The sequence below is a fragment of the Sorex fumeus genome, unplaced genomic scaffold, assembly GCF_029834395.1.
Source record: "Sorex fumeus unplaced genomic scaffold, SorFum_2.1 ptg000009l, whole genome shotgun sequence".
Classification (NCBI taxonomy): domain Eukaryota; kingdom Metazoa; phylum Chordata; class Mammalia; order Eulipotyphla; family Soricidae; genus Sorex; species Sorex fumeus.
Window position 1 is genome coordinate 13,564,827 of NW_026606066.1, and position 27,683 is coordinate 13,592,509.

Consider the following 27,683-nt stretch of genomic DNA (forward strand, 5'->3'; position numbering starts at 1 on the left):
CCCACCTATAAGATGGTCAGACTTCTTCGTCAAGACCCTAAATGATCGGTTTGAGGCTCTGCATGTTCCTAGAACAAACAGATACCATTGGGCTACGCTAGCACGCAACCGGGATGAATGGAGACGTTACTGGCACCCGCTCGAATAAATCGATGAATAACGGGGATTAAGTGATTAAGTGATTAAGTGAAGTGAAACACCATGAGGTACAGTTGTAGATTTACAATTTTTGTGCTTGGGTTTCGATTATACAATGATCAGATACCCATCTCTCCACCAGTGCCCATTTTCCACCACCATGGATAATATCCCCCCCACCCCCATCCCCCCATCCCCCCATCCCCCCCTGCCTCTGTGGCAGGGCAATCCCCTGTGTTTTCTCTCTCCTTTTGGGTGTTGTGGTCTGCAAAATAGGCATTGAGTGGCAAACATGTTCAGTCCATAGTCTACTTTCGACATGCATCTCCCCTCCTGGGAGGATCCTCCAAACACCCTTTATTTGGTGCTCCCTTCTCTATCTGAGCTGCCCTTTCCTCTAGAATGCTACATAGCTCTTCTTGACCTTGGCATCAAGGTTGCTGCCAGGTGTTCTCAAACAAAAATCCTCCAGTAGCCACAAGGTCTGCTCAGTGTCAGAGCACTTCTACTGAGCTCTTGAGACTATGAATCCTTAGTTACTATGCAGGCCCACTTTATCTTCACGCTGCAGAGTATAACCCTGTGGTTGCCACGCACTGAACTATCAAGCCCACTCGACCATGCCAAGCCTTACTCAGGCCCACTGACTGACCTATAAAAATTGGTCGTAGGAACTTTCCAGATTGCCCACTGGGGAAAGAGGCGGAGGAGGAGCTGCGGCTGCCCGAGCTGCGTGCACAGTCAATGCTGTTCTGAACCCCCACTCCCCCCCCCACACACACACATACACAAATACACACTTCCACCCCACTCGCTCGCCAACACCAACCTCAGCCCTGCTCTCCGGCTGTATAAAATGTGAAAGAAACCACTTACTATATGTTTTGGGGGTCAAACCCAATGCCACCCAGGAAGAATTGAAAAAGGCTTACCGGAAACTGGCCTTGAAGTACCACCCAGATAAGAATCCAAATAAAGGAGAGAAGTTTAAACATATTTCTCAAGCTTATGAAGTACTCTCTGATGCAAAGAAAAGGGATTTATATGACAAAGGAGAACAGGCAGTTAAAGACGGTGGAGCAGGTGGTGGGCTCGGCTCCCCTATGGTCATCTTTGATATGTTTTTTTGGAAGATGAGGAAGGATGCAGAGAGAAAGGAGAGACAAAAATGTTGTGGATCAACTCTCTGTAACCTTAGAAGATTTATATAATTGTGCAACAAGAAAACTAGCCCTGCAGAAGAATGTGATCTGTGACAAATGTGAAAGCCGCGGTGGTAAGAAAGGAGCAGTAGAGTACTTCCCAATTGCCGAGGTACTGGAATGCAAATACAAATTCATCAGATTGGGCCTGGAATGGTCCAGCAAATTCAGTCTGTGTGCATGGAATGCCAGGGCCACGGGGAACAGATCAGTCCAAAGGACAGATGAAAAAGGTGCAATGGAAGAAAGATAGTTCGAGAGAAGAAGATTTTGGAAGTTCACACTGACAAAGGGCTGGAGTGATAGCACAGCGGGTAAGGCGTTTGCCTTACAAGAGGCCAACATGGCCGACCCAAGTTTGATTCCTCTGCCCCTCTCAGAGAGTCTGACGAGCTACCGAGAGTGTCTAGCCTGCATGGCAAAGCCTGGCAAACAACCCATGATGTATTCGATATGCCAAACACGGTAACAAGTATCACAATGGAGACGTTACTGGGCCTGCTCAAGCAAATCGATGAACAACAAGAGGACAGTGACAGTGACAGTGACAGTGACAGTGACATTGACAAAGGCATGAAAGATGGCCAGAAGATAGATAATATTCCATGTTGAAGGAGACCAAGAACCAGGACTGGAACCAGAAGACATTATCTTTGTTTTGGATCAGAAGGATCATGCTGTTTTCACTAGGCGAGGAGAAGACCTTTTCATGTGTATGGACATACAGTTGGTTGAAGCATTTTGTGGCTTCCAAAAGCTAATATCTACTCTTGACAACCGAACTATAGTAATCACTTCTCATCCAGGTCAGATTGTAAATCATGGTGATATTAATTGTGTGTTGAATGAAGACATGCCAATTTACCATAGACCATATGAGAAGGGTCACCTAATCATTGAGTTTAAGGCAAACTTTCCTGAGAATGGCTTCTCTCGTCTTGCTGGAAAAACTCCTCCAGGAGAGGAAAGAAGTAGAAGAGACTGATGAAACGGACCAGGTAGAACTAGTGGACTTTGATCCAAATCAGGAAAGACGGCGCCATCACAATGAAGAAGCTTATAAGGACAATGAGCACCATCCTAGGGGTGGTGTTCAGTGTCAAACCTCTTAATGGGGCCACTGAGTTACACACTGCTGGCATTTCATGTGGAATAGTGAATGAGTGAAGGACTATCAATAATATATTCACTGCTTGCAATTGTTTTGTTTCAATATTCAACTATGGTAGTGTTTTAAAAGTTAAATGAAGAATAAACTCAAATATGAAAGCTCTGACTTTGCCCTGTATGTATGATGATTTCTTACTTTTGTTGAGACAGAAGCAGTCATCGAAGCCCTAGCCAAACAGGGCGTTCAAACTCAATACATCAGGATTCTCCGTGAGCTGTATTACAGATTCACTACCAGGATCTCACCATTCTACAGGGAAGTGATCATTGACATCAAGAGAGGGGTTTGGTAGGGCGATACCATTTCATCAAAACTCTTCAGTGCCACCCTTGAGAATGTCATGCAAAGACCAGAATGGGAAGGAATGGGAGTGAAGATAGATGGTCAGCAACTACACGACCTCTGCTTTGCTGATGACATCGTTCTAATAACACCAAACATTAGCCAAGTGGCACAAATGCTGGCTGACTTTGACCGTGATTGTGGAAAGGTCAGACTACGGCTGAATCTCACGAAGACAATGTTTATGAGAAACAGTCTCGTTCCTGACATTCCATTCACATTCAACATAACGAACATCTCCAAATGCAACAGTTATGTGTACCTACGTCGAGAAGTCAACATGACGAATGACCTGGCACCTGAGTTGCACAGAAGGAAGAAAGCGGCTTGGAACACCTTCAAGAGCATTGAAGAAATAGCAAAGAGGATGAAGAACCTTCGGTTCTGGGCACATTTCTTTGATTCCACTGTTTTTCTGCATTAACATACGCCTCAGAGACATGGGCCCTACGAAAACAGAATGAGAACGCCATTTGGGTCTCCCAAAGAGGAATCAAAAGAGCTATGCTTGGAGTAACCCATTTCACTCAAATGAGAGAAAGAATCCGGAGTTCTGACCTCCGTCAATGGTCAAGAATCAGGAACGCTGTCTCGTTTGCCAAGGCATCGAAAATCAGATGGGCTGGACACATAATGAGATTTGGAGATGACCGCTGAACTAGAACCGTAACCAACTAGATTCCACAGGACGTGAAAAGACCACGTGGCCTCCCACCTATGAGATGGTCAGACTTCTTCGTCAAGACCCTGAACGATCTGTTTGAGGCTCTTTGTGTTCCTAGAATGAGCAGACGCCATTGGGTGGAGCGATAGCACAGCGGTAGGGCATTTGCCTTGTTCGCAACCAGCCCAGCCAAGCAGGGTTTGAATTCTCCACCCCTCTAGGAGAGCCTGACAAGCTACTACGAGTATCTTGCCCACATGGCAGAGCCTGGCAAGCTACCAGTGACATATTTGATATGCCAAACACAGTAACAATTGTCACAATGGAGACGCTACTGGGCCTGCTTGAGCAAATTGATGAACAACGGGAGGACAGTGCTATAGCACGCGACAGGGACAAAGGGAGATGTTACTGGTGCCCGCTCGAGCAAATCGATGAGTAATGGTATATCAAGTGATCAAGTGATCAAAAATTACTTTAAAGGAAAATTGTCCCTAACATATGTTCAACCATACCTTGTAATTGATTGCACAGCACAAGGGAATGCAATTCTACAAGTGCAAGCTCTTAAGAAACAGCATAGATGATAAAACCCGTCTTCAGAAAGCTATCTGTACATGGAATAGCTTAGATAGAAAATGTATTGACTTATATGTATTGACTTCACTGTATGACCGTTACATGTTTACGCTATGAAACTTAAAATTCTGTATTTAACTGACAATCAGGCAAACATCTTAATTTGTAGAAAAGTGTTGGTTTATATGGTTACTTGTGTTAAGTGGGATTCTTGTTATGCCTCTGCGTTCATTCTCTGTCTCAGCTATTACTTGATGGCATGATATATAATTGAGCCTGTAGTGTCAGTGTCAGAACAGATAGCTTTCTGAAGACAGCTTTTATCATCTATGCTGTTTCTTAAGGGATTGCACTTGTAGAATTGCATTTCCTTGAGCTGCACCATCTTTTTTTCCCATATATATATATATATATATGTGTGTGTGTGTTTGCATGTCTGAGATAGGAAGATATTTTTAAGATATTTTTACAGGCTTACTATAAACCATTTAACTGTGCTCCAAAGTAACTGTAATGTTGATAGTATAACAAATTATGATGAGTAGTTTTAATTGTACGTTTGAGTCATGTTCACAAGCTTAAATGTGGAGATCAGAATTTAAGCAATTCTTGAAATGTATGAACATTTCCTTAATATACTGATTACAAAGTATTTCCAATGTGTGTCACTACAGGCTTTCCTTCCCCCCCCCCCCAGGTTAAAACATTGTTTTTTACTATCAAAAAAAATTGCTCATATTTGGGTCTTTGTTAAAATTGTTCTTAGTGCCCCAAATGAGGAAGAAAAAATTTCCCCATCTACTTGCAAATTGAGAATTTGAGGATTAAAAATGTCTTCGTAAATCATTCCCTGATTATGTAAGCAGTAAAATAATATAAAATCTTGTATCAGGGATGCCATTAAATGCTGTTTAGGAGGTGCACTATACAAGTTCTCAGTGAGTTCTCAAGAGATTAGAGGCAGTCAACACCCAGTTGTCACTCTGCCCCTTAGATCCATTCTTTTGTTAATATTTAAAAAAAAAGAGGGAATGTATATTCTCTCCTGGGAGAATAAATCTGCTATATTGGTCTGTTTTTAAAGTTTCTTGATGGGGCTGGAGTGATAGCACAGCATGTAGGGCGTTTGCCTTGCATGCAGCCAACCCGGGTTCGATTCCCAGCATTCCATATGGCCCCCTGAGCACCGCCAGGAGTAATTACTGAGTGCAGAATAACCCCTGTGCATCGCCATGTGTGACCCAAAAAGCAAAAAAAATAATAAAATAAAATAAAGTTTCTTGATTGCATTACTTTTACCATATCAAAAATGCCTGCCCAAGTAAAGATTAAGTGTAACAACCTGTAAATATGAAATTGCTCTCTATCTTAGCGTTTTATTTTAAGCTCTTTTTTACTGTGCTAAGAAACAAAGGAGCTGTATCATATCCTTTCAAAACTACCCCTAGTATATCATTTCTTTAGCATACTTAGACTGTTAGACAGAGAATGACCTTTATTTCTCATCTAAAAGGAATAATCTTTAGCACTTGTTCCATCTGAGCAAAATTTCAGTTAAGTATAACAGTAACAATATTGTTGTATCTGGAAATGGCACAGCTTCTTCAGGATATAAAATAAAAGCAAAATGCCGATATTCAGCTATAATAAGTCCTATATATTTATGAAATTTTTGTCTTCAGAACATGTGTATACAGATTCTTAATACAATGGCAAGGACTTTTGAATCATTATTATTAACATCATTTTTATTATTCTCATCTTAACTCTGAGTAAAGACAAAAATTAAATAGAATTTAATTTGGAGGCAGGGGGAATCCAAAGTAATATATTGAGTAAGTTTTGTATTAGTTATAAAACTCTTGTGTTCCAGTTGGCTAACTTTTACCCAGATTAATGAATATTCATACCATACTTAGTATTGAAACCATAACTTGTGACAGTCATGTGCCCATACAACTCTTCCAAATCAACACCATACTGCTTCTATACCTGAATTTATCTTACAACAGTTATTAATTCTTTCATCACTGGTATTTTTAATATAATTGCTTACTTTTTACATTTTAGTTTAAAATACAACAAAACATAATGTTGTTATTTTATAAAATATTTTTATTATCTATTATTTTCAGCAAAAGTATTTTGCTATTTTGAAAATTTGCTCCATTAACTTATTCAAACTTTCTTTAAAAATAAAATTATAGAGAAAAGGGAACACTGGAATTAACCATTAAGAACAGTGCAGTTTTATTCAGTTCCATCAATAATCCATAAATATGCAAGTATGGGGAGGGGACATAGATGGCCAAATAAAAGAGAACACAGAGCCAAAAAGTCCTAAAGCACTAAAAAGTATAGGATTTTAGGGTTAATCCTAAAAACTGAAGTAATCAGAGAAAGAGAGATGAACAGATACTGCTCAAAGAAGATACACAGCCAGCCAGTTGTCATATAAGAAAATATTCATCCTTATTTATTCTCAAGGAACACAAATCAAAATGACAATGAAATACCACTTCTCACCAGCTTGAATGTACTATATCAAAACCAGAAACAACCAGTATTGACAGGGATGCGGGGAGAGGGAAAGAAATGGTCATTTACAGTTGGTGAAAATGTCCTCTGATTCAACTCCTATGAAAAATAGTGTAGAGACGTCTCAAAATATTAAAATTCCCTTTTGATCAGACAACTTCACTTCTTGGCATATATCCAAAACATAAAAACAGTAATTCAAAAAGATATCCTATGTTCACTGTAGCATTGCTTGCAATAACCAACATATGGAAACAACTCACATGCCCAACAGCAGATAAGTGGATTAAAAAAAAAAAAAAGGAGTTGTGGTGAATATACACAAAAGAATACTTCTAAGCTTTAAGTATGAAAATCTTGCCTTTTGCTGCAACTTGAATGGAGCTAGAAGAGGTCATAAAATGCTTCAGAGGGAGAAGAACAGATATGTGATCTTATATATATTACATTAAAAAACAAAACAAGGTAGAAGATAGTAATTCATGACAATAAACTCCTGGACATTGATTACGAGCAGCAAAAAATATAACACAATTATATCAATTTTCCTTCGTCTACAATAAAAAACATTTTTTTTTTTTTGCTTTTTGGGTCACAACCGGCGATGCTCAGGGGTTACTTCTGGCTTTGCACTCAGGACTTACTCCTGGTGGTGCTCAGGGGACCATATGGGATGCTGGGAATCGAACCCGGGTCGGCCACACGGAAAGCAAATGCCCTACCCATTATACTATCGCTCCAGCCACAAATCAAACATTTTAAAGAAAAAATATAGCATAAGAAATCCACATCACTAGCATTTGTCAGTGAAAAATGCAATTTTCTCTCTTTTAGCCTACTACAATCCCTATTCTACCTACTACTGTTCCCATTCCACTTAGGTCTAACTTACATCAAAACTCAAACAACAAAAAACTCTCATGAGTTCCCTTGCACATCTCTACACTTGCAGTCTAGCCCTCTACCTAAACTCCGAAAGACTTCTGTCAAGAATCAATAATTATAGATTTATAGGGAACTGATCTTTAACTCAGCTTTTGACTCTTCAGCTCCACGCCGAGAGAAGGATCATTAATAAGGGAATTGATAAGAGAATGATGGGAGGTGATAACAAGTGAGAGAAGTCATATCACACTCTGATGCTAAGATGTGGAACACAGATGAGCACATCGACTTTATACTAGTTTCACAAGCAATTCCATTTTTAATTCTTAAAGAAATTGTAATCTATCATATGCAGCAATATTTTCAAAAGACAAAGAAACATGTATATGTGCTATTCGAAAACCATAAGCTCTGTAACCAGATACACCTAACTTCAAATCCTGGACCTTCTATTTACTCTCTCTGTCCAGTACTTAGTGTCTATGAGCCTGCTTTACACTCTGAAAAAAATAAATAATTTTACAAGGTAGTTGTGAAAATGAATTGAGAAAGCCTTGCTTGGCACAGAATAGGCACCCAATATAGAGACTTCTTGTTCCTTTCTGTCATAGGAACTTGCAAAGTAGGTGTTAAGGTAATAAAAAGAATCTCCCTGTTTCCAAGATTAGCCTTTTATGGAGCAGCCCCACTTCAAGGCAGTCTAATTAACACCCATTCCTCACCTTCACCCACGCAGTCATCAGTTTCAACAACAGTTAATCAGTAGCAGGAGGTCACAGAGCAGACCCAGGCCTCCCAATTTATACTTCTGAGTATCCTGTTTGTGACAGGAAATTTAAATAAGATGAAAACACAATACTTCATTTGTAGTTTTAAAAATGTAGAGATGTCTTCAAATTCATGCTTCTCTCATCCTTCTGTTGTTTAACTCTAAAACAGTAGGAAATGGGCTGGAGAGATAGTAAAGCTGGTCGAGATCTTGCCTTGCACAGGGCTGACCCTGGATTTATCCTTGGTATCCCATATGGCTCCCCAGGCACCACCAGATGTGATTCCTGAGTGCAGAGCCAGGAACAATCCCTGAGCCTTGTCAGGTGTGGCTATAAATAAATAAATAAATAAGAATCATTTCTAATTAAGAATATATTCTAGCTTTTATATACATTTATACAGCATATATTTATTTATACTATATTAATGCTTTCTTTTTACCTTTTTTTGAATCACTATGAGATAGACCCTTACAAAGCTGTTCATGATTAGATTTGAGTCATACAGTATTCCAACACCCATCCTTCCACCAGTGTACATTTCCCAGCACCAGTTTCCCCAGTTCTTTTACAGGCTGTAAGTTCTTCATTTTCCCCCATCTTTGTTTTAATCTTTCTTTAACAGGTTGTAAGTTCTTCTTTTCCCCCCCATCTTTGTTTTAATATTCTTTAAAGAAAGAAATACAGTGCCATAGACTGTAAGGCTGTTGGCATAAAATAATCAGCTGGGAAATTTTTTAAAATTTTATTTCTTGGGGCAAATAAGTCATTATTGAAGGGTGGTACCCAAGTACTGGATCTCACTAGGTTGACTTCAAGGAGCAGTCTGAGGGCAGTGAGATGGAGAAAAAAAAATATCTTTATTCTCCCATTTTCCTACCATAGAATCCTATCCCATCACTGAATAATCTGTGAGGAGTCACATTGGGTTTAGGAAGTGTCAAATAACTTCCCAGGAAACAGCAGCACTGTGAGTTTGCAAAGACTTTCAGACACATCTTAGCAACACTTCCTATGATGCCGTTGCTCTTCTCAACCTTCTTCATGATTCTCAATAATCTGACTATAGTGGGCCTCACTCCCAATCCTGTCCTAAGAATAATCCCACAATCCCATTTGTCATGCCTTTGTTTTCTTTCAATGAGCCTTTCAGATCCTGGTTTCTTTCCCAAAGCAAACAGATGAGAAATGGTTGAGGTTCGTGTTATAATATGCCTGAGGATCATGTTATCTTGCAAATTCTGGTTGACAAATACAGGGACAGAACCCAGAACATCGGAATTCTATCGACCTGCCAACCAAATGGAGACATCAATCAAGGACAGGGGTGGTCTTCTTCACCTCTGCATTTCAGTACAGAACAAATTTTAATTGTTTCCAGGATCTTTCTCTCTCTCTGTCTCTCTATGTCTTTCTCTCACTCTCTGTCTCTGTGCACATTATTTGTTTGCAATTTCTGGCTTATTTTATGGTGACTTTTAATGGACACACATCCCACAACGGAGCATTACTTCTCTGAAAACGTACAATGCATTTTATGATAATTTTTTTTTCAATTCAGGTCACAGGAAGCACTTTGGATAAAATGCAAAGTGTTTTGTATGTATAAATTGAAAACTGCAGTTTAGAGCAGTTTTTGCTAAGTATTAACTGAGGAATTGACCTGGAATGGCAAATATGCAGACACCACAACATACCTTCCTCTGGAGCCCTTGGCCATTGAAATCATTTTTCTTTGAGCCCATATTTAGCTTTTAGAATTTTTTCCAACAAACTGACCTAAATAATATCCCCAACTGGCAGCCTCGATATGGCTATAGTAAGAGTTGAAAGAAAAATGAGCTCCATGTAGGACTATTTCCCAAAGGAAATTCATTTGGATTCAGGCTAGCCAGACATCTTTCTTTGGGATATGGAATAATACCAACTTACGTGATAATAAACTAGTATTCTTAAGGTTTATATATCAAGATTTTATATTATATTACATTTATTTTATTAATTTTTATATTATAATACCATGTATATAATATTAATTTACATTAATATTCACTTTATCTTTAATTATGTGATTATAATTTGGACTTTATCAATAACTTCCATGAAATCTTAGATTTTTATTTTCCTGATTTACTACTAATAATAACAAAACAATTTCAAATAGTGCTCTATTAGAAGGACCCTTAAATAATGTCCTGTGATAGATAGACTAGGCTTCTGCTCCTAAGGGAAAGAAAATTGGATCTAGAGTTTGATGCGACTTTTGTTCTACTTCTGTTTACACATCAACAAAAAACATGGTTTCCTCCTGGTTAGTTTTCCTTTTTCCTTGTCAACTGGATAGTGTTCTGTCAGTTTAATTCAGAACTTCTAAAATGTATGGATTTTTGTTGTTGTTGCTGTTGTGTGTGTGTGTGTGCTTCTTTGGGAGGCAGGGGAGGTGGATATCACACCTTGCGATGCTCAGGGCTTATTCCTGGCTCTGCACTCAGGAATAACTCCAGGCAGTGTGCAGGGGACCATATGGGTTGCCAGGGCTCAAACACAGGTAGACCACATGTAAGGAATACACCTGACCCACTGTATTATCTCTCCAGCCTCCAAAATGTTCGGATTTTATGAATTAGTAATATTTTCAGAAACTGTGTTGTCTATTTACATGAATCTTTTAATCTTTTCAAAGTGAGGATAACAAAAATAACTTGCATTTACTATCACTGTTTTTATTTTTTAATACATAGTAATACCAAAATGTTAAGTAGGAAAGATCCAATCTCAAAATAAAAAGCAGTTCTTAAATGTTAATAAATTTAGCCTTTAGAAGCAAAATTCCTTTATTGCCTTTCTCATTTTATATTTTCAATAAAAATTTTATCAGAGGTAACAGTTTATTTGCTGTTTTGAGTTCTATGAACTTACAAAACTAGAACTTTTTTAAGAAGGTTATTTTCCTGATTCACAACAAGAGCAGAATCTTTGCTCAGAGAATAAATGGGCTCTTTTTGAACTAGGCTTGATAATCAGTACCTATATGAACCACTCTGTAGCATATTGTACGTTTTTGTTATAGCTAATGACCCAGTCAACTCTGGAATGCCAGTTTCTCTGTTCATTTGTTTATTCCAACTTTTGTCTCCTACCTTCTAATCCATATTGATTAGTTCTATCATCACTTGATCACTTGACTTCTCGTTAATCATCGATTTGCTCAAGAAGGCATCAGTAATGTCTCCATTTGTCCCTGTCGCGTGCTAGTGTAGCCAAATGGCGTCTGTTCATTCTAGGCGCACGAAGAGCCTCAAACCGATAGTTCAGGGTCTTGACAAAGAAGTCTGACCATCTAGTAGGTGGGCGGCCACGTGGTCTTTTCACGTCCTGTGGAATCCAGTTGGTAACGGCTCTAGTCCACCAAATCTCTAGTCCAGCCCATCTGATTTTCGATGCCTTGGCAAACGAGACAGTGTCCCTGATTCTTGAGCATTGAATCGGAGGTCGGAACTCCGGATTCTTTCTCTCATTTGAGTGAAACGTGATGCTCCAAGCATAGCTCTTTTGATTCCTCTTTGGGAGACCCAAATAGCATTCTCATCCTGTTTTCGTAGGGCCCAGGTCCCTGAGGCGTATGTTAATGCAGGAAGAACAGTGGAATCAAAGAGATGTGCCCAGAGCCAGAGGTTCTTCATCCTCTTAGCTATTTCTTCAATGTTCTTGAAGGCATTCCAAGCCGCTCTCTTCCTCGTGCAGAACTCAGGTGCAGGTCATTCGTCATGTTGACTTCTCCACCTAGGTACACATAACTTTTGCATTCGGAGATGTTTGTCCCGTTGAGAGTGAATGGAACGTCAGGAACGAGACCATTTCTCATAAACATTGTCTTCATGATTCAGCTGGAATCCGACCTTTCCACACTCACAGTCGAAGTCGGCCAGCATTTATGCTGCTTGCCTGATGTTTGGTGTTATTAGAACGATGTCATCAGCAAAGCAGAGGTCATGTAGTTGCCGACCATCTATCTTCACTCCCATTCCTTCCCATTCTAGTCATCGCATGACTTTCTCGAGGGTGGCACTGAAGAGTTTCAGTGAAATAGTATCACCCTGTCGACCCTCTTGACAGGGATGATCACTTCTTTGTAGAATGGTGAGATCCTGGTAGTGAATCTGTAATACAGCTCACGGAGGATCCTGATGTATTGAGTTTGAATGGCCTGATTGGCTAGGGCTTCAATGACTGCTTCTGTCTCAACAGAATCAAAGGCCTTCTTTAAATCCATGAACATTAGACAGAGCGCCATCTTGAACTCCCAAGAAACCTCAATGAGCTTGGTTATCGTGTGGATATGGTCAATCGTGCTGAATTCTTTTCGAAAACTGGCTTGTTCAAATGGTTGTCCTTCATCTAGTGTTCTGTCAATCCTATTCAGGATGACTCGAGTGAACAGTTTGTAGATGACAGACAATAGGCAGATTGGGCGATAGTTCCCAATGTCTTGGATGTCTCCCTTCTTGTATAGTAGTACAGTCCTGCTGGTTTTCCATTAGGACAGAACCTTGCATTCAGACAAGTAACATGTGAAGAGCCGAGTCAGCGTATTGATGAGTACTGATGGCAGGTTCTTAAGGTGTTCAGGTCTGACCTTGTCTGGGCCAGGCGCTTTTCGTTTCTTTACCGACGAAATGGCGTGTTGGATTTCGGAAGGGAGAACATTGGGACTGACATATCCATCCTGCGGAATTTGGTATGTGGGAAGGTGGACATGGCTATCAAAGAGATCTGAGTAGAAGTCATGGATATTCTTCTCCATTGCCTTTCTGGAAGATGTGATAGATCAATCAGGACGTCAGAGGGCAGTTGTCTTGGTCTTGTAGTTGGCAAAGTTCTATCATAACCAGTCTATTTTATTTATTAGTGATGAAATGCAGTCTGCATTTTTGAGCCCACGCGGAGCCTGGTTCAATTCCTCTGGCCCTCTCAGAGAGCCTGGCAAGCTACCGAGAGTATCTCGCCCACACCACAAAGCCTGGCAAGCTACCCGTGATGTATTCGATGTGCCAAACACAGTAACAACAAGTCTCAAAATGGAGACATTACTGGGCCCGCTCGAGCAAATCAATGAACAATGGGAGGACAGTGACAGTGACAGTATGACAACCCAGAAAGTATAAGAATCTAGAAAAGAAACAAGTTTCTGAGCCTCTGTCAGAACAACACTGCTGTCATTTATAACAGCATTTGTTGACTTTGAAGAGAAGGCAAAAAGCTATGTTTTTCTCCTGTATTTTATTTTTTTTTTGTTTTTTGTTTTAATTTATTTATTGATTGATTGATTGATTCACCATGGGAAAGGTTACAAAGCTTTCAGGTTTAGGTCTCAGTCATGCAAATATCAAACACATTTCCCTTTACCAATACTTAATTTTTACCATGAAGAAGCCCAATAAAACCCCACCCCCCACCCCTCCCAGTCCCTGTGGGACAGATGAATTCTAGTTAACACTCTATCTGCTTTGATTAGATTCATTGTTTCAATAAAAGATTCACCACTATTATTTAGAGTTTACCCCCCCCCAAAATCAGACATGCTGAAAAAGCATTGTGAAGTGATTTGCTTTCTACAGCTGGGTTCAAGAATTAAATGTTGGTTTTGGATTTCTGCTATTTTACTTATTGACCCTAGAAGTATTTCTACTGAAAGTCAGATAGTTAAGAAATTGGTTTCTGTGCTCTGGAGTCGTGGCCGTGCTGGAGAGCCGCTAGTGGGGGCCAACTGGTGGCCTCGGTAGGGCGTGAAGGGTGGACCGAAACGCCCCCCTTCCCATGAGGTTTTAGTCGCCCCCACTCCCCCGACTCATACCTGCTGTCCACAAGGCTCCCATGCGGCCACCATCTTTCTTTCCAGAGAGGAGAAGGAGACTGGGGCAACACCCTTTCCCCTCTGGACAGACCTGATGGCCCGGATTAACGCATAGTCCGTTCACTTTTCTGCTCCAAGCTGCCGGGTTCTGCATTAAGTACTTGTGCTTCTGGGGCTGTGGCCGTGCTGGAGAGCTGCTCGTGGGGGGCAACTGGTGACCTCGGTAGGGCGTGAAGGACAGACCGGAACGCCCCCCTTCCCATGAGGTTTTAGTCGCCCCCACACCCCCGGCTCATACCTGCTGTCCACAAGGCTCCCATGTGGCCGCCATCTTTCTTTCCAGAGGGAGGAGGGCGGAAGGGAGCAACACCCTTTCCCCTCTGGACAGACATGATGGCCTGGATTAACGCATAGTCCTTTCACTTTTCTGCTCCAAGCTGCCGGGTTCTGCATTAAGTCCTTGTGCTTCTGGGGCTGTGGCCGTGCTGGAGAGCCGCTCGTGGGGGGCAACTGGTGACCTCGGTAGGGCGTGAAGGACAGACCGGAACGCCCCCCTTCCCATGAGGTTTTAGTCGCCCCCACACCCCCGGCTCATACCTGCTTTCCACAAGACCCCCATGCGGCCGCCATCCTTCTTTCCAGAGAAGAGAGGGCGAATGGGGCAACACCCTTTCCTCTCCGGGCAGACATGATGGCCTGGATTAACGCATAGCCCGTTCACTTTTCTGCTCCAAGCTGCTGGGTTATGCATTAAGTCCTTGTGTTTCTGGGGCTGTGGCCGTGCTCCAAACTTAACTATGATTTTCAGAGAGAAACGTTGGGTGGTTTACTTCCCATGGATCACTTTGTATATAGAGAGATGTCGCGCGGCCGTATAAGCCACGGTTTTGAGGAAAAGTCCTAGTTCCCGCATACTCGAGCTGTGCTTGTAGAGGCTTCTGGTCACCGGGGTTCCATCTGGGGGAGGCGGGATGCGGTACCTACCCCATCTGGGACTTCCCGATGATCTTGGCTGTTTTTGGAACCTGTTTTTTTTTTTCCTTCGGGATCTGTGGATCCCGCCCTCCATGTGGTCCTTCTCTTCGGCTGAATGCTGTAAAGATGGCCTTCTCCTGTATTTTAAAACTGACTTCAATAACAGTAAAAATTAAATCAAGGAGTTGAAATTTGAGATATACGAATTTTTGGAATCTTCACCTGTAGGAAAATTATGAAAGCAGTGGCAGGAACTCCCCTGTGGAGTCATGACAGTTGGATGAATCACAGGCAAGCAAATTCAAGGCATCAGACACCAGATCTCAAGAAAAGGGGAGACAGGAATCAAACCCGTTATACATTTAGAATGAGAAATGTGATTAATGAAATCAGAAGCATAGGACAAATTCACAGGACTACAAACTGTTTAAGTCTGGTAATGATTCCAAAATTGATTGAGAGCACAGTAGGTAAGAACTAGGCTATTTTACAAAAAAAAAAAAGTAATATGTGTGTTCAGGGTGTGTGTATGTGTGTGTGTGTGTGTGTGTTTGTGCACACATACACTCACGTGTGCTGGAGAGATAACTCAGTAGGTTATGATGCATGCAAAAAGGCCTGGTTTTGATCCCCAGCACCATGTGATCCTCTGATCACTGACAGAAGCACAGAGCTATGAGTAGACCCCAAGTACCTAAAATGTGTGACTCAAAAGCCATAATAATAATAATGATAATAATAATAATAATAATTAGGTAATTGTTTGAAAGTTGAAATCCAAAAGACCAGAAATAGATGCTAGGTAAAGCCTCTTGATTCAAGGTTTCTCAGAAAGAAGGCCTTTACAGAAGAGACTTGAAATAGTCCTTTTGGAAATATTTTGTTCTGTAGACGATAGTTTGCAAAATAAATCTTTCAGTCAGTCTGCTCTTCTGCCTATCTATGGAAACTACCCTGAAATCACTATGAAAGTCTCTGAGGCTAATTCTACACACTAAACTGCCATATTGGATGACACAAGTCTTTGAGAAAACAGGTCTATAGACTAAGCCATCTTATCTTGATGTAATCTTTATCTTAGTTTTGTGTTAAGTTTCACAATAGTAACGTTGCATACTGATGTATATAGCAGTTTAAGTGGGTATATTCATTTGTTTTGGTGTGGGACAGATGGGAGGGGGTTGAGCCACACCCCTGGTGCTCAAGGCTTATTCTTAGCTCTGTGCTCAAGGAACACTCTTGGAGGGTTTCTGGTCACCATATGAGATCATAAAGCAAAGAATCTATGTCGAGTATTCTGAGAAGCAGGAACTAAAGAAGTTATTGGAAGAAGTCATATAGACATATTCGTTGCTCTTACCAAGAGATAGGACAGGGCTTCTATACACAATTAGTCATACAAAGGCCTCCAAAGTCATTTTCCACTCCAGCAAGTCTGTAATAAATCTCCTGTCCCATGCTTCTCCTCCCTTTCACATGCCTGGAAGACCAAGTGTAACTGGTTAGAGAATGGATTTGGGAGTAAACGAATCAGGCAGGAAAAGAAGGCCCTCTTTTGCCCCTTCTCATTGTAGGTCTATCAGGCTTAATCTGGAAGAAATATTACTTGTAATTTAAATAGAATAACACTTTTTTAAAAACTGGAATAAGATTGTGAATAAAGATATTAAGAAGGTAGGCATTTACCTTGCATAAGGTTAATTTGGGTATGATCTCTGGCACACAATGGTTTCTTGAACTCTGACAGGAGTTAAACCAGAACACAGAGCCTCTCCCTACTCAAAAAAAAAAAACACTTCCTCAAGGATAGCATGCAGATGGACAATAAGCATATGAAAAAGTGCTCATCATTAAGGAAATTCTAATAAAAATGACTATCTTATATCACCTCATTGAGAATAGTCTCTATCAAGAAACCAAACAAGGAATGTTGATGTGAATGTGGGGAGGCGGGGGAGGAAGGTTACAATGAAGATGAAGCCCACATCTGGGCCAGAAAGATGGCTCAAAAGAAAGGATTGCATGCTTTGCAAGCAGGAGCTCCAGTTTTTTCCCCTGGTACTGCATATTTCCGCCAAGATAGATAATTAGGCTAATAAGCTACAAGTCCTATAATAGCATGATTTAAATTTTATTTTAAAAATAAAATTGTACACAAAAGAGATACCAGGTACATATTTGCACAGAGACACTGCTGTATGAAGAAGCAGCAAGAGTGAAGCCATTGAAGTCAATGAGAAAGGTCTGGAATAGACACTTCCCTTTTAGCCATCAAAAACCATCTCTGCCAGCATCATGATCTTGGTCATCCAGGTATTCTCTATAAGTATGAAAGAGTTGATTTCCCACTATTTAAGCTAGCCGAACTGAGTTATTTTATCATAGGAACACTAACAAAAAACACAGCTAATAAAACTGCTAAAGGCGAAGGAAGTCATTAAGCTTAATAGCACAAAGTCTTTGAGGCCAAAGACATAGTATAGATAGTACAGAGTAATGCATGTGTCTCATGTGCAGAAGTCACTGTTTTTTTTCCTAATGTTGCATATGGTCTCCTAAGTACCAATAGGAATGATCTCTAAGCATAGAGCCAGGAGAAAGTCCTGAGCACAGTCAGGTGTGGCTTAAAAACAAATAGGTGAAAAAAGAGACTCTTCTCTTTGGCCAGGAATATAGCTCATATATCTGATGAATGATGCCCTGGGTTCAATCCACAGCACCACACACACACAAAAAAATTTTAATTAAAAGCACTATTTTAAGGTCAGATACATAGTACAGGTTTAAGGATTGCATGCAGCCAATCCTGGTTTGCTGCCTTGCCCCACACCTGAACACTACCAGGAGTGATCCCTGAGCATAGAGCCAGGAGGTAGCCTTAAGCACAGCTGGGTGTGGCCAAATCCCTCCCCTCAAAATACTGTTTATATTATATAGTCAGTTATTATTTCAAAGATATGACAGCATACCAATGAAACATCTTTATCAGATTTTAAATTAATTTAGAAAGTTAAGATTCAAATCAACATTTTTGTAGAAATTTTACCATATTACTAGAAGAATAAATGATTGCTTCTAACTTCAAATATTTTATCATATTATGCCCTGAATTTTTGTAGTTCTCATATTATCCCTGATCATATGTAGGAGAAATAAACAATTTCTATCCTACATAAAATAAGTGTTTCTCATTAACACAAACATATGTTTAGAGAGAAGTACTGCTTTTAAGGTTTTAACCTTGTTTCTGTAAAAGAAAAGAAAAGAGGGCAGGAGAAATAATTCAAAAGAAGTTGCTGAGTGCATACTTTGTATAAGAGACCCCAGTTAGAGGCCCAGCATCACATGGTCCACTGAACACAGCCAGCAGTGACTCCAAATAGTGAGCCACAAGTAGCCCCAAGTACCACCACATAAGACCCCCAAAACCAAAAAATAAAAATAGGAAGATAAAACATTATCAGAGCTCAGCTTGATATGTGTTTAAAAGTTTTAAATAGTAATGGTGATTAAGATACAAAACTTGAATAAAAATCTTCTCAACCTCTCAGTATGTTAACCACCATAATACTCTCTGTGTAGTCAGAGGAAGAAAGATAAATACCAGATGATTTCACTTTTCTGAAGTCAATAGAAAAACAAAACATGAAATAATTATGAAGATGACAAACCCCGGCCTTGATTTTCAAAACTAAGCAGTGAGGAAGGCAAGGGGAAAAATAAGGTGGACTAGAGCTGACAGTGGTGGAAGGTCCTGGACACTGGTGGTGGCGCAGTGTGGTAACTGTTCATAAATGTAAATACTATCATACCCATGTTCTCTAAACTTAATTTAAAAATTGAATTAGATATATAATACAAGGTAGTGTTCTAGCACTAAAAAACATGGTTGATGTGTGAATTGAAATCATAATTGACCCCACGACTAAGTACCGGCTACCATTTCCACATGAAAATTCTAGTTCCTGAATATCTACTGCTAGAAAATGAATCAACTCCAATCTTAACAATCCTGTTCTCTCTACTTTTTTTCATCTAGGTTCTAGTGTTGTTGAAAAGATTTAATTAAATATTGGTACACAGCACCTAGAATAGTACCTGCCACAGGAGTTACTCTCTTAATTACAGGTATTAAAAACTTCAAAGTCAGTGAGTACTACCCTCGACAACTCCCTTTCTGTGGTTTCCTCACATGCAATCATCCCTCATATCCTGCCAGCTTTAGGGTCAAATAATTATTCCTAACATCTCCCTACTTCTAATCACTCATCTCTTTGTTAAGTTAAATTGTAACATTTAATCTTTTAAAATTTCACATAGCAAAATAAAGTAATTTGTGCTACTCAATTAGAATCTTTTACTTAACTCTTCCACTAAAGCCTCAGAGAAGTGTATGTATACAAAGGTGCCTACTACAGTTGACAGAAGTGAAAAATGAAAAGAATAATGAAAATTCCCAAGAAATGAATGTTTAAGGCACTCATATCTTTAAAAATTCACAAGCCTCCAAATCTATTATAACTCTGGCCACACTGTTTATAAATTCTGCCTTTCAAAGATCTTTGACTTTTGTTTGTCAAGGAGAACCCAATAGGAAAAACACTTCACCAGCACATACTACAGTGCCCTGGTTATCTGCTGGACTAATACTGTGTTCTAGCTGCAGTCTTCAGTCACCATGAATCCTAACAATCCAAAAACAATGTAAAGGTTCTTCTTCATGAGGTAGTTACATTTTAATTGGAGTGAAAGTTTTGTTAGATAATTAAAGGTCTAAACTATTTCAAATATCAGTAAAGGAGAAGTTGGGAAGCCTCGCGACTTCGGTGATGACTTTTCATTAACAGACACTTTGTTTGTTTGAGGGGTCACAAACCAGTGATACTCAGGGTTGTTTCCTAGTTCTATACTCAGGGATCACTTCCAGGTGGTGCTCAGAGTACCATATGTGGTGCTGGGGATCAGACCAGGGTCTACCACATACAAGGCGAGCACCTTACTCATGGTATTATCTCTTTGCCGCTCCCCCTCCACTGCCAAAAGACATTTTATAGTATATGCCTATTTGCTTGCCTTCTAGTAACATAGATAACATACTTAAGTTTGAATTTCAGTTTAATGCTAGGTGCAGCCCTAAACTTCCTGCTTCCTCAAAATACACAATTATGAGAAAAGAAAAATTATAGATCACATAATAGGGCTAAGATTCAGTGGCACAGCTCCTGCTTTGTGGTTGGAGGTCTCAAGCTTGGTCCCCAGAACCCCCCACATCATCTAATGTAATCCTGATAACACTATAAATGGATATATGATGCCATAACAAAAGTGTGATCTCCAGCAAGCCCTGCAATCAAGTGTGTGTTCCAGAAACACTGACAACAATAACAAAGGGAGGAAGGGAAGAAAAGAGAAGAAAAAAAATAGTTTCAAAGTTATTTCAACTCAGTCATATCATTAATAATTTTTCTTTTTTTTGGCAATATGATAGTGATGTAATGACTTATACTAAAACAAAAATCCTTTATAGGTTTAAGCTGTCTGCCAGTCAAAATAAGGGCGGTGCTTCACCATTATTATCAGTGGGAAAGAGAATTCTATATTTCAAATAGAACCGGTGGAATCACTTGAATTATATTAACTTAGTCTAATTAAGTTAACTTAATTAATTGGGCCACATGCTTGTCCCTGAGCCAATAGCAAAGTCCAGGGAAATAAAATACGTGGAATAGTTTAAACCCATCCTAGCCTAACCAGGATAAAATTAACTTCCCAAGCAGCACAATCTTTAATATTATAAAATTCTATAATATTATAATATTAAAAGAGCTATAAAAGAGAAGACTAACCAAAAACCTAAATAATTTTCTCTTAAATAACTTGATTTTCTTCTTAGAATTCCTGCAGTAAAAAGCCTAAATAATTTCCTCTAAAATAATTTAATTTTCCTCTGTTTAAAAATCCTGAAATACTTGAATATACATCATGATTTTACAAAGTAAATACAAGTATAACAAGGAATAAAAATACATAAATAAATAAATGTATTTAGAAGTCTCAACTTTAAAAAATGTAACCAGGAATAAATAACAGAAACAAAATGCTTTACATATATTTATTTATTCAATCCTCACAAAACCATAACATTTAAGCAAGGATCTATTTTAGAATGGAGACAGAATTTGAAACCTAAGTAATATGACTCCAGCATTTGCATGTGTAAGACTTCAATGAGCCTACCTGTCAACAAAAAGGTAATTTTTAATTCCTCCGATGCACTGTAGAAAGTCCATGGTGTTTAGTTCTATCTGTGGCATTCTCTGCTTAATGGTTATTAGCATAAAGCAATTAATGAATGAAAGACTAATGAATAAATGAATATCAAGGGAAGAAGGTATTCTACAGAGAACTGAAACCCCATGAAAAGGAAAAAAATAAAGCAATTACACCAGTAGGGTAATTAGAAAATGTTCCCAACTTCACCTCATTCAGTTTCTCAGCCTTAACAGCATCTTCAAATTAGAAAGTCAGAGCTAGCATTTCTAATGCTAATGGAAATCGGTCACCATAATTAGGTGCTTGATGCTATGAAATTCTAGGTTTCAAGTCTCAAGTCGTATTTTCTTCCTTTTTGAAGTAAAGCAATTCAGTGAGGTTATATAAAGAATAGCAGGTACACACATACACAAATACAATTACTTACACACTTCTAGCACTACCTTGATCTATCTCCTCAAATAATAGTAATTTTACTTAGAATCATGTTTATTGACCTTTTCCTTGTGGCTTTGTTATTCTTCATGTGTGGTCACATTTTAAGAGAATTTAACTGGTAAACCAAAGAATAAACAACACATAAAGAACCTTGAAATATCTCTATGAACTTCAGCTAGTTAATCCTTCCAACACCCTCTTTTATTCAAGATAAACGATCTTCAAGGTCAGATCTCTTTGAAGTCAAACTTACTTTATTAAAATTATAGAAACCCCAGAGTTTATGCTTTATACTTTCTGTCTCTCCTTTCTTTCCCCCTCCTCCTCTCTATCTTTTGGTCACTGTCTTTGTATCTTAGAGGTTACAAATGAACTAACATGTTTTTTATATCTTTATTTATAAAGAATTACAAGTTTGAACAATTAGTCCTGAAAATATAAGAACCAGTGTCAGGATTAAATCACTGTACTCTGCATGTTCATGAAGAAAACAATTGATGATCTTAAAGATTTCACAGCAGTATCAAGTCCATAATTTTATGAATTCAGAAGAAATGTTTCAGGTAATGCAAATTCCTTTTCTATAACTTATAAATCCTGGAACTCTGTGAAGGAGTCAAGTAGCTTTTTATTCTAAAATATAAACCACTTTTTGGGGGTATGGTGCCGCCAGCAGGTCAACCTGTACCTGTGAGGCAAGTGCATCAGCAGCCTGATGACGCCTTCAGACTTCCAGATACCCCAAATTTGCTGCTGTGCCTTTGGACCCCCAAAAAATTTGGGGCAAAGTTTACTGAGAAAGAAAACATGCCAAAAGTTAGGTATGTGAGAAACACACCCTCAAATCACCTCTGGCTCAGCTATTTAATCGGAGACATGGCCTCTCTGGTTCCTGATTGAACTGCTTAATGGCCATGATCCCAGAGACTCAGAAACAAATCTCGAAACCCAGCGGCTTTTGGCAGAAATGCGTCCGGACCCCAAAGTAGGTTACCGGTGCTGGGCCAACCCAGGTGAGAATAGGTTTCGTGCCTTGGCCTGTTCCCCCTGACGGCCCGGTGGCCACCATTCTCCAGAGGCTACTGGACATTCAGGTTTGGGCCCGCAGTGACAAGACACAGGGTCTCATGGGATGCGGGTGGAACCAGTCCTGTCCTCCCCGTCCCAATGAGACCCCAAGTCATTTCCCACGAATAGCCTCTCTGTCTCCTGATCAAGCTGCTTAATGGCCATGATCCCAGAGACTCAGAAATAAGTCTCGAAACCCAGTGGCTTTTGGCAGAAATGCATCCAGACCACGCAGTAGGTTACTGTCACCAGGCCACCCCAGGGGGAAAGGGTGCTGTCCGTCCACCTGCTTCCCCTAGGCGGCTCGGTGGCCATCATCCTCCAGAGGCCATTGGACAGTCAGGTCTGGGCCCGCAGTGACGAAAGTTGTTGGGCCTCACAGTATGGGGGTGGAGCCAGTCCTGGTCTCCCCGTCCCAACGAGACCCCAAGTCATCGCCCACAAATGACCTCTCTGGCTCCTGATCAAGCTGCTCAATGGCCATGATCCCAGAGACTCAGGAGCAAATCTCGGAACCCAGCATGTTTTGGCAGAAATCCCTCCAGATTTAAGTGTTAAAATTTCAGAATTTCAAAATCGTGCAGCCACTACTGCAGCCATGTGACATCATATGTTATTCATAACCAACAATAGAAAACAAATTGTCTACTGTTGCCTTTTCAGCAGATCTGAGTGTTGGGGTAAAATCTCAAATAATAATGGTGGGTCTGGTATCGAAATATTGAATGTGATCAAAGTAGAGAGAGAGAGAGTAATGTGGAAATCATCTGCCCCACAGGTAGGGGGAGGCTGTGGGATGGGGGTGTACTGGGGTTGTTGGGAGTGGAGAATGGGCACTGGTGAAGGTACGGGTGTTTCATTGTATGACCAAGACTTAGACCTGAAAGCTTTGTAACTGCTCTCATTGTGATCCAATAAATAAAATTATAAAAAATGAAAAAAAAGTAAGGTGGAGTTCATGCACAATTCATTCAGCTAATCAGTGGCTGAATAAATAGCAGTACTCCTACATTAAAAAAATTTAAAAAAATATATAAACCACTTTTCTGGGTTTCTTGGTTTAGGAAGAAAATGTCTGTGAGACTCATTCTTTTAATAAGTATGTGGTTCTCATTAACCTTAGAAAGGCAAAATCCTAGAACATAGATCAAAGTAAAGGACTATTTGGCTATAAACTAAATGTATTGCTCTACCTTGGCCAATAAAAGAAAGTGGAATGTATAGTTCCTGAAACACCTTTCAATGCCAAGGCGGCTTCATTCCCTAATGAAATTCTGTCAACCTACAAAGATTTTTTATGGAGATGTAAATAGTTCACCTTGTACTCTGTAGAAAGTATCATGAAGGATTTTAATGAGACATAACTAAACTCAACATAACAGATTAGAAAGAAAAAGATTGAAGGGTAAGTAAATCTAAAGAAATAAAATGTACACTGTCATCTTCTATAACAAAGGCCACTGAATTCTGCTCTAACATTGCTTTGTATTCCTAAATTGGCTTTAAGAAAAGACAGTAAGTCTAATTGCTCCTTTACTTCTCAACAAGAGCTTCACTTCTGCACCACCTTTCTTTTTCTATCCCACCTTCTTTATCAATTAAACCATTGTTGTTTTGTTTTGTTTTGTTTTGTTTTGTTTGGGGGGGGCACACCTGATTGTATTCTGGATTTATACCTGGTGGTGTTCAGGGGACCATTACAGGGTATAAAAAAATTGAACCCTTGTCGGCAACATACAAAACACAGTTCCTTACCCACTGTACTATCTCTCTGACCCAAAATAATTATACCATTCTTACATGCCCATCCTAATACAAAACAGGTAGATATTGGGCAAGGATAGAACCAATGTGTTCTCAGTTTAGCCTCTCATCAAGTTGAAAGTTTAAAGCAAAGCATAAAAACTAATAAAAAATAGAACAAACATGAATGCCAACTCAAAAGTAAATCTTGAAAGAGATCAACAAGTTGCAGAAGATCTTTCTGGATACCCGGGCATGGCTGAATAGTCCAGGGCACCCCAGCGTGTATGAGGGGGAGGTCAGACCATTGTCGACCCAAAGAGAAGTTTGCCAGCAGCTGTTTTCTCCCACACTCCACAATTGCCTTCATGCCTCCAGCAGACTCCACTGCCTCTGGACCAGCTGAGCCTCACTGAGAAATTAGTCTGCTGAAAAATTCAGGTATGTGGGTTTTGTGAGTGAAATCTCCAGGCTTTAATGAATTCAGGTTGAGCTACCTTACCCCATCTCCCAGTACATCCAGAAAGCCCAGCAGTTAGGTCCACACCCCAACCTGACACCCAGTTTAAAATTAACTTCAGTTGTACATCTGATAAAATTTTCAGACTTCCAGGGGCTGGAGCGATAGCACAGCAGGTAGGGCATTTGCCTTGCACATGGCCAACCCGGGTTCTATTCCCAGCATCCCATATGGTCCCCCGAGCACTGCCAGGAGTGATTCCTGAGTGCAGAAACAGGAGTAAGCCCTGAGCATCTGCAGGTTTGACCCACAAAGAAAAACAAATTTCAGACTTCCTAGATTGACATCTCAAACTCTACAGTACTGATAAACCAGTAGTAGCACACCAGATTGGATGGGATGTAATATAGTAGGCAACCAATCTCAATTAATAAAACATAAACACAGAGGACTTAACCTCTAACAACATCTTAGTAATCTTATACAAGGACTTAATTAATGGCTCCCTGGTGAGATACAACAATTTTCAATAAATTTCTTCTAAGGAAACATTTTGTTAGCAAATTATTGATAAGAAGCAATATAAAATAAATGATTGAGGGCCTGCTGTGGAGGCAGATTTAAGGAGTAGTTGAGACAATTAGAGACAATTGTAGAGGGAGGTGTAATGGTGGTGGTATTGGTCTTGGAATGTTGAATGTCTATGACAAATAATCATGAACAACTTTATACACCATAGTATAAGAGGAAAATTTAGATGTGTCTGCCTTACCTATTTCATGTAAACTCCAAGATATATTAACACAAATTGCTTTAAAAGTGTTATTAATGACAGTGAGACATAATTATTATCATTAAGTGATCAAGTATAAAATAAAATTTCATGTAACATACTTTTAGATTCCAGAGTTGAAATGATGTAAATGATAATAGACATTTTATTATACTGTATTAAATGGTTTTCATTTTCTTATTTACAAAGGTAAAATCATATAGTAATCACTAATTGGCTCTTACTGATTTATTTTCTGATTATTCTATTTGCCAGTTCTTAAAATTTTGTTGGAATAAGAAACATAAAGACTTTCTGCGACTCTGCCGAGATCCCAGCCGGCAGAGGAGGTCGGCGTCCAACTCTCCCCACTGGTGAATAAAGAGCTTTGATCCTAAAAAAAAAGAAAGAAAGAAAGAAAAAGAGAGAGAGAAAGAAAGAAAGAAAGAAAGAAAGAAAGAAAGAAAGAAAGAAAGAAAGAAAGAAAGAAAGAAAATTTGTTATGTGCCTAAGGGGGCAGGTTGGAATTGGAAGGGGAAACTGGGGTATTGGTGGAAGAAAGGTCATGCTGGAGGTGCTGGAACACTAAATGCTCAAACAACTGCATAATGAATAGCTTTGTAAATCACAGTGTTTTTAATAAAGATTAATTTTTAAATAACACAAATGTTTTTTCACTGCCTCTAAAATTGTGTTTTTTCACTGCCTCTAAAATCTAGAAACACCCTCATTCACTGATAATAGATGCTCATCTTCATCATTGTTAACAGGGACTTTGGGGATGAAAATCTATGTTTCTCCATAACTAGATAAGTGCACTTGGTCAAATTATTGATTTCTTTATGCTCTGGTTCCTATATCTCTAAATGAACATCTCTTATTGGGCATTATAAAAATTAAATGAAGTAAATTAAAACATTTAATATAAAAATTTAATAAAGTATATATAGTGCTTCGAATTGTGCCAGAATCAGTAAATTCTGTGTAGGTATTAGTTATTATCTAATTTGGGGTTTTAATGTCTTTTCAATATTCCTAAAAAGTGGTCATCTTATGTTTTATTTTCCCCATAAACAGTTAATTTATAGGGCTGATGATATAGTACAGCAGGTAGTGTATTTGCCTTACACACAACAGACCTGGGTTCAATCCCTGGCTTCCCAGTTCCCCAAGAGTCCACCAGGAGTGATCCCCTGTGCAGAACCAGGAGAAAGATACTTGAATATCACAAAGTGTGGCCCCAAAAAGCAAAATAAAACAAACAAACAAAAAGCAGGGAACTCAATACCTTTAAGGCAACCTATCTTATCTTCTTACTATTAGAATGTTGTTCTTTCTAAAGTAAATACACATTTTTCCCCTAGTAGTTATTACTTAGTGGGCTGAAATTTTAGACCTGCACAAAAGAATTCGGTTGCTTCCATCTCTATTTTCTCTGAACTAAATATCCTCAATTCTTGTAATGATACACATGTAATAAATACAAGTGTCTAATTACTAGTTTGTTTATTGTCTTCATAAAGAGTGTCATCCACAAAGATGCATCTGAAAGCAGCACTAGTGCATCCCTAATTCTAGAGGCAATTCTAAGGTCCTATTAATGTTGAGTGCTTTTACAAGTCCCATATTATCCACTAAAAAAAAATGATCTTTGAATGACAGGTACTAAACTGCATCTCTCCTCATTTCTGGACTAATGCAGTTTTCCTGTTTTCTATAGATTTTAGATAAAAACAAAGTGTTTTAATATATGTAGGAATGAAGTCATACCTATACAATTTTGTGTTTATTCCTGTTAAATACTATGTGGT

The 27,683-nt window shown here is 39.3% G+C and overlaps 1 pseudogene; it reads left to right on the top strand.

The window, feature by feature from the left end:
- Positions 1-1,195: 1,195 nt before the first annotated feature.
- On the top strand, positions 1,196-2,452 carry LOC130019651 (dnaJ homolog subfamily A member 1-like; annotated as a pseudogene).
- The last annotated feature ends 25,231 nt before the right edge of the window (positions 2,453-27,683 follow it).